We start from the raw sequence: 22,460 nt of genomic DNA, 5'->3' as shown, positions 1-22,460 counted from the left end.
TTCTGGTGAGGAAACATTTGAGTAGAGATCTGAATTATCAAAAACAAACAAACAAACAAACAAACAAAAGCAGCTATTGGGTGATCTGGAAAGAGCAGTCCTGGCAGAGCGAATAACAAATGTAAAGGTCCTGAGGTGGGAACATGCCTTGGCATGTTTGAGGAACAAAAAGAAAAGTCCATCTGACTGAAGGGCAGTGAACAATGGTGGTTGTAGGAAAAGAGGTAGGAGAATTAAGCACTAACCAGGATAGAGCCTTGTAGGCCAGGGTAAGAAGCTTGAATTTTATTCTAAGCAATTTTTGTATAAGCATTATTAATAATAGCCAAAAGGTGGGAACAACTAAAATGTCCAACAACTGAGGAGTGGTTAAACAAATGTGGTATATCCATACAATGGAATATTACACAACTATAAAAAGGAATAAATTACTGATAGGTGCTACAACATGGGTAAAACATTAAAACATTATGCTAAGGGAAAGAAACCAGACACAAAAGGCCACATATTATATGATTCCATTCATATGAAATGTCCAGTATAGGGAAATTTATGGAGACTGCAAGTAAATTAAGTGGTTGTTTAGGGGTAGGGGTTTGGGGGAATATGGGGAGCTAGATAAAGTGTGGGGGGTTTCTTTTCGAGGTGATGAAAGTGTTCTAAAATGGACCGTGGTGAAGGTTGCAAAATTCTGTGAATATACTAAAAACCATTGAATTGTACACTTTAAGTGGATGAATTGTATGGCTTGTGAATTATATTTCAATAAAACTATTAAAGAGTTGGGCTTGGGACGTGTTAGGCTTGAGGGGCAAGTAAAGATCTTGAGTAGGTCATTGTATACTTGAGTCTAAGAATTAGAGGAGAGGTCCACGCTGGAGGAATAAATATGGGAGTTCTTTGGCTCTTTATCTCTCTGTCTTCTCCTCCTCATTCCTAGTGAAAAGGGGCTTTCAGTGTAATGCTGCATCAAAGACTTGCTATTAAGGACTTAATATTGGCAAGAAGAAATGTCTTAAGATTAATCCATGCTGAAGGCTCTGAAAGATACCAAGGAGGACTGTAAAGAGCCATTGAATGAAAAGATTCACCTTAACTACAAGAGTGATAACCCCCCAGCACAGACCTGTATTAATTATTTCTTAGGATTCTTTTCATAAGTTCCATTACAGGCTTGCTAGAGATACCTCTTTGTTTTCCTTTTAGAGTTTGCTTTCATGTTTACCACATGCATCTTTAACTTATTAGATTCTCCTTTCCAGTAATGCTATATCAATTCACCTATAATGTAAGAGCCGTAGAACAATATACTTCCATTTCCTCTCTCACCCTGTGTACTATTGTTGACAGAGATTTTAATCTACATATTTACACAACCTGCAATATATTGTTATCATTTTCTCTTTAGAATTAATTATCTTTTAAATAAATTAAAAATGAAAAATAATTTTAAAAATATTTGCCCACATATTTACCATTCTGGAGCTCTTCATTCTTTCGTTTTGATCCAAATTTATCTGGTATACCTTTCCTTTAGACTGAAGAACTTTCTTTAACATTTCTTGTATTACAGATCTATTGGCCTTAAAATCTGTTAACTTTTGTTAGGAGATAGTGTTAATTTTGCCTTTATTCTTGAAGGATATATTTGGAACTTTGAAGACAAGTTTTCTTCGGATCTGTATTGGTTTTGCCCGGAAGTCTACAGTCACTCTTATCTTTGTTCTCCAGTATGGTATGTGTCTTTTTCTTCTCTGGCTACTTTTGACATTTTCTGTTTATTATGGCTTTTCAGAAATTTTATTATGATTTGTCTTTGTGTTGTTTTCTTAGTGTTTATCCCAGTTGGGTTCATTGGGATTCTCTGACCTATGGGTTTATAATTTTCATCAAATTTGGAAAAAAATTGGCCACTATTCCTTCAAATATATTTTCCAACTTTCAGTCCATGTGACAATATTCCTGTAAATAACACTTTTCAGAGGGGATGATTATTGGGAATTTTGATGATGACAACAGGCATTGGAAGGTTCAGTGGCAGGTGGTGTTAACAGCAGCAAAAAGAGAAAAAACAGTCCATGTGAAAGAGACAGTAAAGAAACACTGCATGGCAGTGGAGTGGACTCCCTAGAACAATGGATAGACTCCTTCTCAACCTTGGCATTATTAACGTTTTAGGCCAAATCCCATCTTTGTTATGGGGAGCTGTCTGTGCATTGTAGGGTGTTTAGCACGTACCTGGCCTCTACCCAGTAGATGCCAGTAGCACTCCTCTAGTTGTGACAACCAAAAATGTATCCACACATGACCACATATCCCCGGGATGCAAAATCCTGAATTGAGTTCCAGTGCTCTAGAGAATGAGACAACAGTGAGGGTGTAACCTCACCGCATCAGGTTGACCTACAGGTTCATTGGAGCACCTACTTTTGCACCTTTCCCCTAGATGTGTTAGGAGTGATTGAGAAAACAACTGAGTACCATGAAAGTCAATAGCCAGGCGCAAAATGGAGGAGAAAGTAGAGAGTAAGGTAGTCTAGGCTTCTCCTCTCCCTGCAGGCCAGTAGAGGAGATTTCTATTGTATATTCAAAAGAATACAGGCTTTAGATTCAGATAGACCCGTTTCTAATAGTAACCCTACCACTTTTTAGTTGTTTAGTCCTGACTAAGTGACATCACCTCTCTCAATCTCTGTTTCCTCATCTGCATCTACATAAATTTGATTTTTATTTTGATATTTATAATCACAACTTCCTTCTAAGGAGGGCAGGTATTTTAAAATGGAGTGCTCTTTGATTTGATGAGGACCTTGATGGAGTTGGCTAAGCAAGTGTAGGGGTTGGAGTCAATGAGAATTGAAATAAATTGCATGAGAAGAATTTGAAGTCCCCAAAGGCTCTCTGGAGGAGAGGGAAGAAGACACTGAGAAGAAAGGGGGAGAAAGGAACCAGTAAGATGTCGTGCACAATGTGGCCCCAGCCCGATGATTGCCAGGGCTGCAATAAACTTACTATATTCACAAATATTTTGTATAAGAGGCCTGGAGAGTGAATGTGCATGTGTGCACGGAAGCTGAACAAAAAGCTGAATTTCACCTGAGGATTGCAGCTAGGAGGACAGAGGCCATGTGAGAGGAAGCAGTAGCCCAGGAGACAGAGGAAGCCTCAGGGGTCACAGAAAATGTGGGTTGAAATTTCAACTTCCATAGGTAATAGATTTTGAGGTTTGGAGTCAATTTTACCCTGAGTCAAAAATAATGGAGGCCCCAAGTGACATTTAGAATACATGCTAAAATGGGGGTAAAAATACCTCACAAGATTGTAAGAGAATGAGAGATAATGTAAGTAAACAGAGCACCTGAAACCAGGCCTGGCATATATGCTGAATTTCATAAGTGGCAACTATTATTAAGGTGAATGTTACTAAAATTTAGTTGGTAGAGGTTTAATTAGATACAGCATTTTGTCACTGTTTTCTTTTGGTAGTGCTATTTGACCCCATCTATTACATTAAGAATTCTCCTTCCTTTAATCCGTCCTTCCACCTGCCATATCTACAGAGGGTTATCAGTCCTGGACATTTCAGCACTAAAAGAGTAACCTAGGGACTCAGGATTTTCCATCTCCTAATTCTGTTCCCCTTGCTTACCACAGTGGCCTTTCTTTGATGAGCACCTTCCTGCTGTACCTCTAAGAGATTGTCACAGTGTCTTTGCCCCTTCCCCAAGCCCCCAGCCATCTGGAAGTGTCATTGCTTAATCTTTGTATTCTACCATCAGTTGAAGTCAGAAACCTTTGATCTGTCCTGTTCACTAGATCTTATATCATGACACATAAAACTCCTGACAACTACATTTCTTTTTAAAGATTGGCGCCTGAGCTAACATCTGTTGCCAATCTTGTTTATCTTCTTTCTTCTTCTTCTCCCCAAAGCCCCACAGTACATAGTTGTATATTCTAGTTGTGAGTGCCTCCGGTTCTGCTATGTGGGGTGCCACCTCAGCATGGCTTCATGGGTGGAGCCATGTCTGTGCCCAGGATCCAAACTGGTGAAGCCCTGGGCCACTGAAACGGAGCATGCAAACTTAACCACTCAGCCTCAGAGCCGGCCCCAACAAGTACATTTTTATCAAATTTGTTTCCCTGGGTTTTAGTCATCACACTAAAATCCAATCCCAATATATCACTAATTTAAAGAAATCTATTATCAGTGTGTTTTTACAGTTACTATAGCAGTAAAATTTGCACTCAACAGCATTACTACAATTTTCCCTTACTTAGAGGGTATATTTGGTTCATGTTTTAAAGCAAAGGAAGGAAAGAAGTAAATAAAATTGTTACCATCAACACTGCTGCAATTTTTTCTATCCTTAAAACTCATCACCAGTGATACATATACCAACGGATTACCTGTAAACACATAAAAGCCCTTCTTGGAAAAGGCGGCCTTTCTGTTTTCAACATGGTGAAAACCAGGTCCTTTGATAGGATGATTGGTGATGAATAAGATGGAAAGGGTGAGAAGGCCTGCCTGTGTGCACTCTACACCAGCACCTGTGGACACATGAGCAGGAACAGTAGCCCGACTCCTCTTAGCTTCCCAAGATCAAGTGACCCAGACTACAATTTGCTGTTGATGGATGGAGCATCGCTGGGCTCAGACAGGAGCAAGTGGTCGATGGAATCTTGCCCACTCTTAATTCATCTTTCATTTTACCAAATGATCCTTTGGTCTGAATGTTTAGTGGAATAGTGGGTTGGCCCAACAGTTTTTATGTCTGCTACAGTTACTTGCTAGCCTCAGTTCCTGAGACTCCTGAGCAGCTGCGTGCCTAAACCTCATCTGGTTCTCTTTCCTATATACCTGCAGAGGAGGAGGGGTCACCTGTATGGAGATGGCTAGTTTTGGGAGTTAGTTTCTGGGGAATTCAAGTTAGAATTGGGGTATTCTATCGGAAGAGACACAGGGAGCATCAGACAAGAAAATCAAGTCAATATTAATGGAAAAGTTCAGAAACCCAGTGGCAGCATAAGGGTTGAGGTTTAGCATCAGTGGGAGACAGGATCAGAGTGACAGCCAGTGGAAAACAAGTCAGTGAGTCCTGTTGAGTCTTTGCTCATAGTCTCGCAGGTAGGTTAATGCATGGTGTGTGAGTAGAGTTGATTGGCTATGGTGTCTGAGCATCTAAAAGCCTTATTACTTTACTTCTGTATATCTACTGCCTAGCGAGTGTCCACTCAACAGACTTGAAAATAGAGCCCCTTCCGCAAAGGAAAAAACAGAGGCTCATTTTAAATGGAGTCCCTTATACTGTTTTCTTCCAAGAGTAAAACCCATTAATCAATACCTTGGTTCTCAACTTCTCCATTTCTCTCCCCATCCCCAAATTTGTTTCAGTTTCAACGTCCTAAAACAATAACTTTTTTGGGGAATAGTGCTTTATTTTGAAAGGCTCTATTACATTTAAACTCTTAAAGGCTTACAAAATATTTCTCTCTACTTCATATTCTTGTCAGAGCCAAAGTGGATCAAAAAGAACCAAGCAGTCATAAAGCCAGGAAGAATGAAAACTCTGTTTCCCTTCTATCCTGTTGGAGGCCCCTGAAAAATGGATTTGGGAAGGCTTGTCACAGGCTTCCACAGAGTTGACTCCAGACAAAGTTTTCTTTAAGCTCACTCAAAAATACTGAAACCCAAAGAGGGAAATGATTTAGAATGTTAAAATTTTTTTCAAATGTTGTATGCCAAAAAAATAATATGTAGATGTGTGAATGATGTGACTTTGTGTATAGAGGTGAATATATAATCTGCAAATACAGACTGATATTAAGTTAATTAATATAAGTAAGACATGCTTCTCCATGGCAATCTAATTTCAGAAACAGTCAAAAGCTTTAAGACAAGCTCCGTGATATTTGGCTCTGAGCCCCACAGATTTTGTATAATAAACTACAACCCTCTCATTTTCCCTTACAATCCAGGATCTTGGCATAAACCATCACTCTGTAGTTTTGTTCTTGCTCTGCTGGTCCCCACCTCTGGAGTTCCGCTTCCAAGGTTCTATACCACCATTCCCAAGGTTGGAAGACAATTACAGTCATGTGTTGCTTAAGACAGGAATACTTTCTGAGAGATGTGTCATTGGGCGATTTCTTTGTTGTGTGAACATCATAGAGTGTACTGAAGGGGAACAAAACTTAACACCCCAAAATGTGTCTCTTTAACATGAGGGTTATTTTAGGCTGATTATTTTTAAGAAACAAAAGACTCAGAAAATTTTTCTCATTACCTCCTCCTTAACTGCCTAAAAGAATTTGGATTTAAAAAACCTGTCTCAAGCTATCAACTTAGCATAACATGAACTAGGTGGCAGACAGGGAGGAACCTAGAAAAGCTTGTTTGTTGGGCTCCCCTCTGTCTTCTGTTTCTGTGTGGCCAAACACATACTTGTTTTCTAAACGTTTGCTCCTTTTCACCTACCCGTGAATCGCCTTTCTTCCCTTTGAAGTTCCTGACTCTCCCAACCCCAACATCTTCTTTTGTCTTTAGCTGAGGATTTAAGGTGAGAGTGTCAGTCATTTGGTGAGTTACTCGGTTTTCCTGACTTTCTCCCATGTATGCATGTTATTAAACTTGTGTTTGTTTTTCTCCTGTTAATCTGTCTCCTGTCAATTTAATTCTTAACCCAGCCAGGAGAACCTAGAATGGTAGAGGAAAATTTCGTTCTCCTCTACAGTACTTATACAAACTTAGATGGCATAGCCTACGTACGGCACACCTAGGCTATATGGCACTAATCTTTTTGGACCACCATTGTTTATGCAATCCATCCATCGTTGACTGAAGTGTTGTTATGCAGCACATGACTGTATCGTCCCTCAATGATTTCAGACTTCTTAGTCAAATACAGATTTTCTAGCATTCAAGAGACTACAACTTTTCAGCTCCTTCTGTCCACCCGCTACCTGCAAGAGTACCTTTCGACTTTATGGTCTTCTTTGAGGAACATTGGACAAATTCATCAGGAAACATTTGTGGGGACATTTTTAGTGGCACCTCTTCATGGTGCTCTGGGAATATTCCTTTCATCTTCCTGTCCTGGAATCACAACACAGGATGTTTTGACTTTCTGACCCCATGATGAGTGGTCTGACTTCTAAGGAGATCATTCCATCCTCCTCCTGGGGGTCTTGTTGAAAAGTCTTTTTGTGAATTGCTCTTCAGTTTTTAAATCTCCTTCTCTATGTTTTCCAGGTAGCCATTGTAAATTGAAGTCCATTTGGCTGTCCCTGATAACTTCCAGTTTCAAATGTAGGTTTCAAATTAGGCCCCCACATAGACCTTACTGTAGTCTACCCCAATGAGACTTTTACAGTTCCTGTAAAGCTTTCACATTCACCCAAGATGTCCCTCTTTTAAATGATGACCTTGAGAGAATTCATTTAACCTCAATATCCACTCTGAACCCAGTTCCTTGGCATAGAATAGCTACTCGAATATTTGCTGAATGAATCAATTAATGACGAAACGATGGAAGGAATGAGTGAATCAGATTTCCAAATGCCAAACAGTACTGAACAGGCAGTAGAAATGAACCAAGACAAAGGTTCACTTTGGGATTCATCCTTCCCTATCTTTTGTTTTTGTATGTTTGTTTTTTAAAGCATGGTAGAGGTAGCCCTGATAGGACTCCTAGTTCAGAAGTACACTCTACCCTGCCTAGGTGGCAGTAGCTATTTAAAACTTGGCAGTGTATTTTGTGAATCAAAAATTTTTCCTCATCCAAATCATTAGGCACCGCATCAGTCTTGAATTTGGTCCCATAATCACTCCCTGAATTCAAGACAGCCACAGAATATGATTCACATGATTTACCCCTGGTTTATAGTACTGAGCCTAAGGGACCAAAATCCTAGATTAAAAATATGGCAAAGGATAATTATGTCAAGGTCAACTTCACTCTGTGTGATGGTCCCATATCCTGAGTATGTTACCATCTTCTTCATAAAGGCCATTGAGTTCAGGCTATAGAGAAACAAAGGGATATTTATGGTCTCAGCCTACTTTCCTGAGGGCTGGAGAGATGATCTACGTCATAGCTTCTGAAACACCAGGACTAGATTCTGATTGCTGATGCATCTAGCCAATAGATAAGCATTATCATAAAAACAATATAACAACAAGTTTGCCCCAGAATTACTTGCTCTGTATAGATGGGTAATGCCTCCTCAATATCCATTTCCTCCTTTTTTCTTAACAGAGCTCTTTATTCAGGGTAGCCTCCCCTGCAACTTAAGGGTGGCCATGTTTCAGAGTTCTAGCTGGTTAAATGTAAATAGAATTCTAATAGATAAGGCTACTTTCCTTCTAAGAAGATAGAGACTCAGCTATCATACACATTTTCTTTTCCTTTGATTTCTCCCTTTTTCTTGTCTGGAACATGGATGCAGTGCCTGGAGCTACAATAGATATCTTAAGCCCACAGGAAAAAAAGACAAATAGCAAGAATGGCAAAAAAGCAAGATTGGAATCAGGACTGATCTTGAGCAACTAAACCAACCCTGAGCTGCCAACCACCAAACTCCTCGTAAGAGGAAAAGGAGAAACTCATTACTTGCACCCATAAGTGATAGCTGTCTCTTTAACTCTGACACCCAACAGGCCCTGGTCAGGGCACATCTCTACCATGCAAAGTTCTCATCTTTTCTCACCATTAAGGCCTTGTTGAGAGTTTTTATGATTGTCTCAGTTACTTTGGTGGTCTGTCTTTTCGTTCTTCTTCTTCCACAGGTAGTTTTGTTTTTAACTGAAAGAGATTGAGAGGCACACATTTTTATTCTGCAGTGGAGCTTACCCCGAAGTTGAGAGGAACTCAGCTTCAACCTAATATAAAGACTCCAAATATCTACAGCAAAAGTAGAAAAATAGTGATTCAGAGCAGAAGAGACTGCCTGCGAAAATATTTTGTGTTGGCCTGCTGAGTGTTTTAAGACATTCAAATCCATTGCCAACGATTAAAAATCAGAATGTTTTTGATAATTTTTGGATTTCCAGCATCTCATTAAAAATCCAAAGAACTAACAACACTGGGCCCTCGTGGCAACAATTGACTAAAGTTGCAGCTACTCCATTCAGAAGGGAGCATGCACTCTCCAGATGACCACAGTTCCTAGCTCTCTTCCACATGGCCCACTGTCTGCTGACTGCACTTCCCACAGCAGGTAGACGGGGTTGGATAGGGTGAGGGATGTGCACATGGCTGAATCTTCAACAGTGGGTGTACATATTTGTCAAAATTCATTGAACTACATACTTAAAATGTGTGCATTTTATTGTGTTCAAGTTATACAGTAAAGGAGTTGTTTTTGGAAAAGGAAGGAATGTTGAACAGGTTAGATGGTAAGCATGTATGTCAATCTAAGTAAACATGTTATGTATTAAATATTAACCATGTCTAATTTGTTGGCCTAAGAAAGGACAAAAATTAAATGTTGCATCAAAAGTCGTGTAAGTTGTTATCGTTGTTGACAAAAATGAGAGGAAGATTGCTCAGAGTTAAAATGTACTAACATCCATGTTTTGTTTGGGAGGGGGAATAAGGTATTATTTTTAACTTTAGACTGTGTTATGAAACAAAATTTTAATAATAACCATTTAAAGAATATCATTTGATGTATAGATCCCAAATGGTTACAGGAAAAGATAATGGAATATGAAAAAGAGCAAAATATAAAAATTGTGCTATAACTTAATCAGTTGAGAGAGAAAGAGATAATTAGAGGGAAGTATGGAAAAAGAAGTTTGAAGAGAAATAAAACACTAAGATGATAGAGACAAGTCGAAATGTATCAGCAATCTCAATAAGTAAATGCTTCCAGCAAGGGCTGAAATAATGTTTTCAAAAGCTATGCCAGGAAAAAACAGGTGTACCAGACAAAACAGTAGATGAAAAAAGCTAGGATACCAATATTACTAAAAAATTAAAAAGACTAATAGGTAGAGAAGGTCACTACAGAATAAAAGGCTAAATTCACTAGAAATATATATCAATTTTGAACTTGTTTGCATATGTAGGTAGCCTTGAAAAGACAGTGATGGAGGAATAGAAACAAAAAAGACATGCAGAAGACCAATAGCAAAATGGCAGTCATAAGTCCTAGCTTATCAGTAATTACATTAAATGTAAATGGACTAAACACTCCAAAGAAAAGGTACAAATTAGTAGAATGGATTTTTTTTTAAAAAAAACATGATCAAATTATATGCTGTCTACGAAAGACATGCTTTAAATTCAAAGACACAAATAGATCAAAAGTATAAGGATAGATCAATGACCCAAATGTAAGAGCTAAAATTATAAAGCTCTTCAATGAAAACATAGGAATAAATGTTTGTGATCTTGGGTTATGCAATAGTTTCTTAGCGATGACACCAAAAGCACAATGTCGAAAGAAAGAAATAGTTAAATTGGACTTCATCTAAATTAAAAATGTGTTTCGTCTTCAAATGATACTATCAATATAGTGAAAGTTAACGCACCAAATGAGAGAAAATATTTCCAAATTATATATGTGATAAGACTTGTATTCAGAATATATAAACAATTCTTACAACTCAACATTAAAAGCAAATAAATCAGTGCTAAACTTTTAGATTCTTCTTCCTCATGTGGGGAACTTGAAAGTCACCACTCCATCGCAACAACAGGTAAAGGCCCAACAGACCGAAAAATCAACAACTCTTCTTGGATCTGTAAGAGAGGTGAGGACACGGGGCAAAACCCTGCCTCCAAAATTGGAGAGACGAACAGGCAAATACAGGGAGTCGGTGGCTTACTAGAGCAGAGATTCATGACCAGAAACCACCGTGAGAACTAGTGCCAGGGTAGGAAAACCTGAACTGTAATTGACAAAGTGCTGGAGGCTCAGTACGGACAAGTCTGAGAGTTAAAAATCTCCAGCGGGGACCTAGTCATAGAAGGGACCTCCTGCCTTTGTGAGTTTTACATTCAGGAGCTCAACCAGGTTCTCGAAGTAAGTATTGGAGAAAAACTCCCTCGTGCTTCTGGCAGGGGGAAAGGAAAAGAAACCATTTCGATATATGCCATTCAGTTTTTCTTAACAAGGCCTGCCCTCAGGGAAAACTGGTTAACAAAAGCCTAACCTGCTGGGGTATTTTCACAGCCTAATTGATGTGGAGGAATGCACATATCCAACTACTGCCCCCTCCAGCCAACCTGTCCCACCCAAGCAGGGAGATTGGCAGGTACTGGGAAGCACTTGTGAGGGTCACGGTCCTGTGAGATGGGCTCCCTAAAACACTGAGAATGAATCATGGGACTATAGAACACTTCCCTCTCCTCACACATCACCACAACGTTACCAAAAGCCTACTTACCACAGTTCTTTTTACCCGATACATTATGTCTGAATATCAAAGTAAAAACTATAAGGCATGCTGAAAAGCGAAATGCACAATTTGAAGAGACAGAGCAAGCATCAGAATCAGACACGGTAGGGATGTTGGTATTTCCAGATGAGGAATTTAAAGCAACTATGATTAATATGCTAAGGCCTCTAATAGATAAAGTAGGCAGCATGCAGAACAGATGGGCAACGTAAAAAAAGAGATGGAAATCCTAAAAACGAACCAAAAAGAAATGCTAGAGATAAAAAAAATGTTAATAGAAATCAAGAATGCTTTTGATGGGCTTATTAGTAGACTGGACATGGCTGAAGAAAGAATCTCTGAGCTTGAGGGTATCTCAGAAGAAACTTCCAAAACTAAAAATCAAAGAGAACAAAGACTGAGAAAAACAGAACAGAATATCCAAGGACTATGGAGCAACTAGAAAAGCTGTAACATATGTGTAATGGGAATACTAGAAGGAGAAGAAAGAGAGAAAGAACTAAAGGAAATATCTGAAATAATGATAACTAAAAATGTCTCCAGATTAATGTCAGACACCAAACTACAGATCAAGGAAGCTTAGAGGACGCTAAGCAGGATAAAGGCCAAAAAAAGATACCCAGGAATATCATTTTCAACCTACAGAAAATCAAAGATAAAGAAAAAAATCATGAAAGAAGCCAGAGGGGAAACAAAAAAGCACCTTACTTATAGAAGAGCAAAGATAAAAATTATATGTGACTTCTCCTCAGAAACTATGCAAACAAGAAGAGAGTGGAATGAAATATTTAAAGTGTTGAGTTAAAAAAAAAAACAAACCATTGACCTAGAATTCCATACCCTGTGAAATTAGACTTTAAAAGTGAAGGAGAAATAAATACTTCCTCAGACAAAGAAAAATTGAGGGAATTTGCTGCCAGTAGACCTGCCTTGCAAGAAATGTTAAAAGTTCTTCAGAGAAGGAAAATAATATAATCAATGAAAAATAGTAGAACCCAGAAACATGTATATATAGGATCTTGATATATGACAGAGGCACTGAAATCCTTTTGTAAGGAAGGTTTAGTTGTTCAATAAATGGAACTGGTGCAGTTGGTTATCCATATAAAAAATGAAATAAAACCATCACTTCATACCCTACAGCCAAATAAACTCCATGTGGATTAAGGACTGAAATGTGAAATAATTCAAATTGAAAAGGATGAAACAAAACTGTGTTTATTTGCAGCTCATATGACTTTTTATAAAGAAAACCAAGAAGAATCTACGTGCAAATTATTACAAATAATAATAGGGTTTAGCAACTTGGCTCACAATATGATCAGTATATAAATTCCATTGCATTTATATATTCTAGCAACAAACAGGATAATTTTTTTAAAAAGAAACCTTTTATAAAAGCTAGAAAACTATGAAGGCACCTAAGAATAAATATAATAAAAGATGTGCAAGACATCCATGGAGAAATTTCTGAACCTGTATTTAAAGGTGTTAAAGGAGACTTAACTAAATGGAGATATATTACATGCCTATGAATTTCATGTTCATGTTCTAACACTTTTAGAAGAAACTATAAAAGAATATCTTTATTACCTCAGGCTAGCTTAGATTCAAGACCAAAAAAAGGCACTAATCATAAAAAGAAGTTTGACAAATTGAACTACATTAAAATTAAGATTTTTTTATTTATAAAAACAAACCGTCAAGAAGGTGAAAAGGGGCCAGCCCAGTGGCGCAGCGGTTAAGTGCGCACGTTCTGCTTGGGGGGCCCGGGGTTTGTCAGTTCGGATCCCTGGTGCGGACATGGTACTGCTTGTCAAGCCATGCTGTGATAGGCGTCCCACATATAAAGTAGAGGAAGATGGGCATGATGTTAGGCCAGGGCCAGTCTTCCTCAGCAAAAAAGTGGAGGACTGGCAGCAGATGTTAGCTCAGGGTTAATCTTCCTCAAAAAAAAGGGGGGGAAAAGACACACCATAAATAAAGAATACTTGCAACATAACAGACAAAGTTTTGGTATCTTAAATATAGAAAGCATTTCTACAAATCGTTAAGAAAAACATTTTAAAAATCCAGTAGAAAAAAGCAGGGGGAGAGAGAGAGGAGAAAGACAAAATAGGCATTTCATATTAGCAGAAACACGAATAGCAATTTAAAAATATGAAAATGTGCTCAATCTCATTAGTAATCTGAAAAATGAAAATCAAGACCTCAGTAAGTTATCATTTTACAACTATTTGATGGGCATTGATTCAATTGCCTGACAATCTAAGTATTGGAGAGGATGTGGAACAATGGTAAAGCTTGTACAGTACTGCTGATGGTACAAATTGGTACAATCTCATTGAGAAATAATTTGGCTTTATCAATAAAGGTAAAGATTCACATATTCTTCTACCCAGAATTTCTATCCCTAAGTTTTTATCCTGGAGCAGCACATTCCACTAGAAATCGAATATGATCCACAAATGCAGGCCAAATACGTAATTTTTAATATTCTTGGAGATACATTAAAAAAAGTCATAAGAAACAGGTGATATTAATTTAACACATTTAGTTTAATCAATATATCCAGTGCAGCATCATTTCAACATGTAATCAATATAAAAATTATCTGTGAGATATTTTACATCTCTTTTTTTACACAGTCAACTCTTTGAAATCCTGTGTGCATTTTATCCTTACAGCATATTTCACTTCTTACCTGCCCATTTGAAATGCTCAGTAGAGAAACATAGCTAGTGCCTACCATACTGAACAGTGCAGCCCGAGAGAAACTCTTGTACATGTGCCTCAAGAGATATATACAGGGGCCGGCCCGGTGGCGCAGTGGTTAAGTTCGCACATTCCACTTCGGCAGCCCAGGGTTCGCTGGTTCGGATCCCAGGTGCAGACCTATGTACCGCTTGGCAAGCCATGCTGTGGCAGGCGTCCCACATATAAAGCAGAGGAAGATGAGCACGGATCTTAGCTCAGGGCCAGTCTTCCTCAGCAAAAAGAGGAGGATTGGCAGCGGATGTTAGCTCAGGGCTAATCTTCCTCAAAAAAAGAAAAAGAGAGAGATATACAAAAATGTTTACAGTAGCACTGATTGTAGTAATAAAAATAAGAAAATTGTAACTCATGTGCCCATCAATAGTAGTGTGAATAATATAAATATGAATAATAAATAGTCTCATATTAGAATGCTATACAGAAGTAAGAATGAGTGAACTACATCTATACAGCAACATGGATGAATATTATGAATGATGAGTAAAAATGAAATTCCAATAAGAATATATATATTGTATGACTGCATCTTTATAAAGCTCAATATAAACAAAACTAAGAGAAATAACTTTTAGGAAAACATAGGTATGATATCAAATTATTTTTTAAAGCAAGGGAAGTGGAATTAGCGAACAGTGATGGCTACCTGATTTCGAATCTCTTCCACATCCTCCACTCAAACACCCATATAATCAACATGGAGGACACAGAAAAGCCTACATGACCTCTGCCTTCAGCATTTTTAGGAGACAGAGAACACTGCAAACTTAAAATTACCCTTAAGGAGAGAAAATAATCAATTCCAACAGGGCTCTAGCTGCCCACTTCCTGCTGCAAGCCTGTGAGTGCTGAAAATGAGGGAGAGGAGGTTTAAGAAGCTCCTTGAAAAAGAGTTGATTTGACCAGAGGACTTAGATGAGGCATAGATAAAATCACCCCAGAATGTAAACACAGCATTAAATGACAAAATCATGAACACAGGTTGGGACTTGGCAGTTCACAGCACTGACTGCAAGATGAGGCCCGAAAGAGTGTGAGACCAGCAGGGGCAGCCTCACACACTTCGGTGGGAGAATCAGATATGTAGAGAGGTGTCGGTACCCTTTAGAGATGCGGCTGTGTAGGGAAAGAGGGAAATAAGAAGGGAAAATTAAGGATGCTGCGGAAAAGAAAGGAAAACAAGACGCATCAACCCTCCTCTCTCTCTCTCTTTTGCGTCAACAGCACCATCCATAAAAGAAACTTCACAGAAGAGGGCAGAATGGACAGAAGAGCATTCTCTAACTAGGAATCCTGTCTGTGAAATTAGCAGAAATAAATAAAAGCAGACCACATCCATACAAAACTACTGGAAAAAATAGAAAACATAAATCAAAGGCTTTCTGGTGGTGAAAATTATCTCCAAAAAAGTCATGAAGTTAAATAAAATTGAAAACAATACTCCAAACTGAATTATATACATCCTCAAAAGAGCTTTTCGATATATGGAAAACTACCTTGAATCAGACATATGAAAACAAAGAGCATAGATGGACAAAAAAAAAAAACCCAGTAAGATATGAAATACGAGTTGATTCAACTCATATAAAAAATAGAGAAAAAAATTAAAATCATTTACAACTAAAGACTAAGTTACAGAATCCTCAATGCAGAATCAGTCCAAATGAAAATGTAATAAAGGTTCCATAAGAGCATAAAACAAAATAATCTTATACAGACTGGGAAGTAGTAGAGTGGGGCAGATGGTTGGCACTTACTCCGCGGTCTGAAAAATGAGGAGTTAAATAGATAAAACAGCAGCAGGGAAGAACATTAGGGATCATCACAAGCCCTACTGGAAGAGGGAGCCCCTCAGCGTGGCTAGACTGAGAATAAGGTGAGCAATGACAAGAGATGAGCCTGGAGAGTGTGGCAGAAGACAAACCATAAGAAGCCTTGCAACCACATTACTGACTTTGTCGTTTATCTTAGGAGCAATGTAAAGTCACTGAAGTATTTTTTTTTTTTTTAGAAATGGATGATATGATCAGATGTGCTTTTTGAAAAGAGGGCTGTGGCTACAGTTCAGTGTATATATTACAGGGGAACCAGACAAGATTCAGAAAGTTTACCCAGAAGGTTTTTGCAGTACTTCAGGTAAGACAGGCTGGTGGCAGAAGACGTGGAGAGAATTTGATGGATTTTAGTAATATTTAGGTGGTAAAATTAACTGAAATTTACAATATATTGAATATAGAGGGATCAAGGACAGAGAAGAGTCAAAGGTGACATTTAGTGTTTTGGCTCTTGGAACTGGGTGTATGGCGCACTATTCATTGATAGTGGACACTGAAGGAGGATTTGATTTGTGGACGTGTTGTTATAGGGTTTTCAGGATATCAATTTCGATATATTGAGTGGATCTTACAAGCAAGATCTAGACTAGAGATTTAATTTGTGAGTCATTGGCACTTAGATGTAATTGAAGCTGTGGATGTGGATTAGATCACTTAGAGAATGAACATGGAAAGTATAAGGGGAGAAATACTAGGACAGAACCTTAAGGAACTCCAACATTGAATGCCTAGGAAGAAGAGCACGGACCTGCAAAGGAGACTGTGAAGCATGGACCAGGGTGATAGAAGGAAAACCAGTAGTATGTGGTATTATGGAAGCCGAAGAAGTGTTTTTCAAAAAGGAGAAAAGATTAATAGGGTCAAATGCTGCTGAGAGATCAAATAGGAGGAGGAGGGTAGAGCGTTCATTTAAGTTGGTGACATGGAGACCAGTGATGATTTTCATAAGGGCTGTTTTTTTGGACTGGTGGAGGACAGATTGGAGTGGGTTGAAGAATGAGGAAATGAACAGAATAAATATGGAAAAAAATTTAGAAAAGTGTATCAATGAATGGGAGGAGAGAGACAAGGAGGTATCTGGAAAGCGGTGTAGTGTCTAGGGCAGGATTTTTAAATTAGAGAGGAACTTGATAAAGCACAAATATTGGTGAGGAAGATCATGGTGCAAGAAAGAAGTTGACTTTACAGGAGTTGGTGATAGTATAAGCTTCCCTAGAAGGCAGGAAAGGGAAGAATTCAAAGACAGAAATAGGGATTCCTCACATAGGAGAAGGGACGTGTTCTCTATTGCTATACGAAGGAGGGGAGAGTTGCAGATAAGAAAAAATCAAGTTTCAAGACAGCATATATGATATTATCCTGGGATAACTCCATGAACAAAAGAAGCATGTGTCAACTTAAATATAGGATGAAATGTGGAGAAATATACTCCAGACTGTTGACCTTTTGGTGGGCTGAAGTTGAGATCAGAAGATGGGAATAGTGATGCCTTGGACATTCTATATTATGAGTGATTTTAACTAACATTAATTAGGGGCTTAGTCTATGCTTTCATTTGTTCTTAGCACTTCCATACATTACCGCATTTAATTCTCATAAATAACCCATGAAGTCGGTATTATTATTTTCCCCAATTTACAGATGAGGAAACTGAGGCTAAGAAAGGTTAAATATCTTACCCAGGATCACAGGATTAAGATGTGTTTGAATCATATTTCAAGCCCACATCTGTCTGATTTAAAAACACATGCTTTCACCAAAATGCTACACTCCATTTCTGTAAATTTTTACTTTTTAACGGTGAAACTGTATTAATTTTTTAAGTAAAAAAACAACACATGTAAGGGTCAAGGTCTGTAGTGAACATGATACCTCTTTGATTGCCCAAAAGCACTTTATTGTAGGAACTATTCCCACTTCACTACCTTATATGGATTGTTTTCACAAATGATACATTTCTCTCGTGGACACAGAGATGGGTATGGTACCAAGACTAAGCTTATCTTTGTACTGAATTCCCCTAGATACGGTGATTTGTACAGAGAGCAGCTCATGATCCAAGCAGAGCCAATCAGAATCCTTTCTCGAGATTTTCTGAGTATTTTGGACTAAAGGTCTATCTACCTGTTTAATTCTGAGTTGTAAAAATATAGCCTGAGAACTGTCAGCAACCGTGCCAAATAGAGAGAGCCCAACTAAAAAATAAGTGTCATGTAGAGAGGCACAGAGCTAAGAAATGAACAGAGAACCCAGATGGCATTATTGACCCCTGGATCTAGCTCTTCCAGATCTGCCCTTGGACTTTCCTGTTATGTGAGCCAATAAATATCTTTGTTGCTCAAGCTGGTTTTTTAAAAATTATTTTATTTAGGTCATAATGGTCTATAACTGTGAAATTTCAGGTGCATGTCATTATCTATCAGTTTCTGTATGGACTGCATTGTGCTCACCACCAATAGTCTAATTTTTATCTGTTACCATATGTATGTGCCCCTTTACCCCTTTCTCCCACCTTCCCACCCCCTTCCCCTCTGGTAACCACATATGAGTGAAATCATAGTATTTGTCTTTCTCTGTCTGGCTTATTTTGCTTAACATAATACCCTCAAGGACAATCCATATTATTGCAAATGGGATGATTTTGGTTTTTTATGGCTGAGTAGTATTCCATTATATATATATATAATATATATATATATATATATATATATATATATGTATCACATCTTCTTTATCCATTCATCAGTTGTTGGGCACTTGGGTTGGTTCTACCTCCTGGTTATTGTGAATAATGCTGCAATGAACATTAAACAGGTAGATAGACCTTTCCTCCCTCAAAATACTCATAGAAAATCTCGAGAAAGGACTCTGATTGGCTCTGCTTGGATTATAGAATTCTAGGTTGGCCATATTTTTGTCTTTGTTTTGTTCTTTTTGATACTTTAAAAATGTTATTTCAGGGCTCGACCCAGCGGCACAGCAGTTAAGTGTGCATGTTCCACTTCGGCAGCCCAGGGTTTGCCAGTTCAGATCCCGGGTGCGGACATGGCACTGCTTGGCAAGCCATGCTGTGGTAGGGGTCCCACATATAAAGTAGAGAAAGATGGGCATGATGTTGGTTCAGGGCCAGTCTTCCTCAACAAAAAAAGAGGAGGATTGGCAGCAGATGTTAGCTCAGGGCTAATTGTCCTAAAAAAAAAATGTTATTTCATTGTCCTTTGCTCTCCATAGTTTTTGTTACTAAATCAGCTATTTTCTTAAACTATTCTCCTAAGGATAATGTGGGGTTTTCCTCTAGACACTTTGAAGATTTTCACTTTAACTTTGGTTTGAGCAGCTTGACTACACTGTACATAAGTGTGTTTTTTTTCTCATTTATTCTGCTTGATGTTCACTGAACCTCTGGAATCTCTGAGTTAATGTCTTTCATCACATTTAGCATATTCTCAGTCATTATCTTTTTCAAATATTGCATCTGTCCCCTTCTTCCTTCTCTCTCCTTCTGGGACTCCAGTGACATATATGTTGGACCTTTTGCTGTATCCTGCATGTCTCTTAGTGCTACTTTAACTTACTTCAGTGGGTACCAAGATAAAAATTAGCCTGTTTTCCTCTCAAGATTTCTTTGAACTCATTAAATGTTGAATCTACAGAAAAATAAAATAAAACATGATTAACAAGTGTGTTTACAATAAAATGAGCAAATAAAACAAATATTTTATCATAATTATTAAGATCTAGTAGATAAGTGTATGTTATGCTGACTAAAGTTAATTTTCCAGATTCCTGTTGTGTAGTCAGGCCCATACAAGGCTCTTAGTAGGCTGACTCAGTCAATCTGTTGAGTTACCAGCAACGTGAGGATTAAGGAAGAGTAATCGCGTCATTTTTTTGCTATTGAGCTGTATGAATTCTTCATATATTTTGGCTATTAACCCCTCATCAGATATATGATTTGCAAATATTTTTCCCATTCCATAAGTTGCCTTTTCATTTTGTCTAGACGAATACTATATGGTCTTACTCATATGTGGAATCTAAAAAAAAACTGAATTCATAGAAACAGAGATGATTGTGCTAACTAATCTCATTGTGGTGTTCAATTGCAACATATGTGTATATCAAATTATGAAGTTGTACACCTTAAACTTACATAATGTTGTATGTCAAATATGTCTCAACAAGTCTGGAAAAGAAGGGAAAAAGGAAAAGAAAAAATGATAGTAAAACATGATTTCTGGTATCCAAGTATTTAGAAACTAACTGAGAAGAGGGCAAAGCATGCATTGAAAATAATCAGAAAGCAAGAGAGTAAAAACAAAGGACTAATTTGTGTCATCCTAATGCTAAGTTAGTGGATTTTGAGACAGGCAAGGACAGTGTGGATCAGAAAACCACAAAAGTGAGAGGAATGGTTCTAGGCTTGTCAAAAGAGAAGGTGTTTTCATCAGTAGACTTTTGGTTATGATAGAAACTCTACTCCAGATGGCTAAAAAACTATGTGGAGAAAGGGTTTCATTTGCTCGCATGGTTAAAAAATCTGAGAGTCAGTCTGGCTTAAGAAAAGCCTGGGTATCTGGGCTCAGCGATATCATCAGGATTTTCCCCATGTTTCCCCCTTTCTTCATTGCCTATGTCTCAGCTCTGCTTTTCCTTATGTTTCCATCATTATTAGGCCAACTCTTCCCACAGGATGACCAAGATGGCTATCAGCAACTCCAGGCTTACATTCTCCAGGTTTAACAAGCCCAGCAGAAAGAGAGCAGCATTTCTTTCCTAATAATTCAAGCAAAGTCTCAGTTTTAACTCATATTGGTTCAGTTTGTGTCACCTGACCATCTCTAAATCTAATACTGTGCCTGTTTGGTCTGGCCTGGGTCATATATCCACCTGTGGAACTGGGTTGGGGATGAGGTAGGCATATGAGCTCTACAATAACTTCATTGAATGAGTAAGGAGGACTTGTGGTTTCCTAAAGGAAAATAAGAATTTTGTTACTTAAAGAAGGAGAATAAGATGTCGGACAATTATTAACAGCAGTTGTTCATATACAGCATCCATCGACAAAACATAACCCCAGATTTGAGTCACTTACAAACTCTTTGGGAATAGAAGATTGTTAGAGGGAACCATTTTCTTCCTTGTGTCTTTCTCCCACCTTTGGTCTATAAAAGAGGGACTTTCACCCCCTCATAAATATTGGATAGAGCTTATGCTCTTTTTTCCTACCTCTCTCTCACTGTTTCTATCCAAGAGGAGGAGTGACTTATATGTTTGGTAAAATTGGGAAAAATGGTTGAGAATGTGTGGCTCAGACCTGCCTGCTTTCCCCTACAATGTTGCCATGTGGCAAATGCTCGTGGTATAGGCTTCTTTGCTCTTTTTCTTGGCAAGTCAGTCCAGTTTGGTGTGGGGGAGAGGCCAAGTGGCAGATATTGGAAGCTCATTTGTAGCCACAGATCCAGGCCACATTCTCCAATCAAGCTTTATCAAGAATAAAGCTGATATTTATGCCTCTGTATCCATATCTATTTTTCAAATGTTTCTAAATGTAGATGGGCAAAGGAATATGACTAATACCTCCTCAGTTGGTGTACAGGGGTAAAAAGTTCACCAAGTTGGGAATTAAGTGACCTTGGTTTCAGGACCAGCAGGTAGGTCACGTCCCTTCTCTGGAATTCAGTTTCCCATTTATAAAATGAGTGGGCTTTGGAGAGCTCTAAGGTACTTCCAGATCTAAAATGTCATGATTATCATTGGGCAATGAACTAAGTATTGAAGGAAATACATGATTCAGATTTTTACAGAGAGGGAAGAAAAGAGTTGGGGGAGAGGCTAGCAGGGATGAAAGCATCAAAGGAAGAGTTAGCATGATAAATATGAAAAGTAGAAAGAGGCAGGGCTGATTGTCCAGCCCAGGCATTTGCAGACTGACTCACCTTGACAACCATTTAAGTTTATTCACATAAAAGGATATAGAGGATTTAGACAAAATCACATGTAGGAGGAGTTTCACTGATGCATGTCTTGAAAAATCCTCTACTGATCTTATGAGCTTTATAACTTGATCTTAACAAAGATTCTAAGCAGGAAGATGAAAAATATCACTAAATATATATATTCTTAAGTCTCTATAATTCCTATCTTAAAGAACAGCAAAGGGATTTGATCATGGACTAACCACTTACGATTACTTTTCTTGCCTGGCTTATTTATCTAATGAACTTTTTTCCTTAGGCTTCATTTCATGAGTTTAAAATTGATTGTACCTGGCTTTTCTGACCTTGTCCTATCTTTGATTCTGATTCCTGATCTAACATGTCATGATTATCATTGGGCAATAATAAGAAAGCAGAATAAAAGATATTTTATATATGTAAAAAACATAAAATCTTATCTTACATTTCTTGCGTAATTACTCAAGTCTTGCAACTAACACCTCT

The sequence above is a fragment of the Equus quagga genome, chromosome 10 (assembly GCF_021613505.1).
Source record: "Equus quagga isolate Etosha38 chromosome 10, UCLA_HA_Equagga_1.0, whole genome shotgun sequence".
Lineage (NCBI taxonomy): Eukaryota > Metazoa > Chordata > Mammalia > Perissodactyla > Equidae > Equus > Equus quagga.
Note: the sequence above shows the minus strand (reverse complement) of the source record.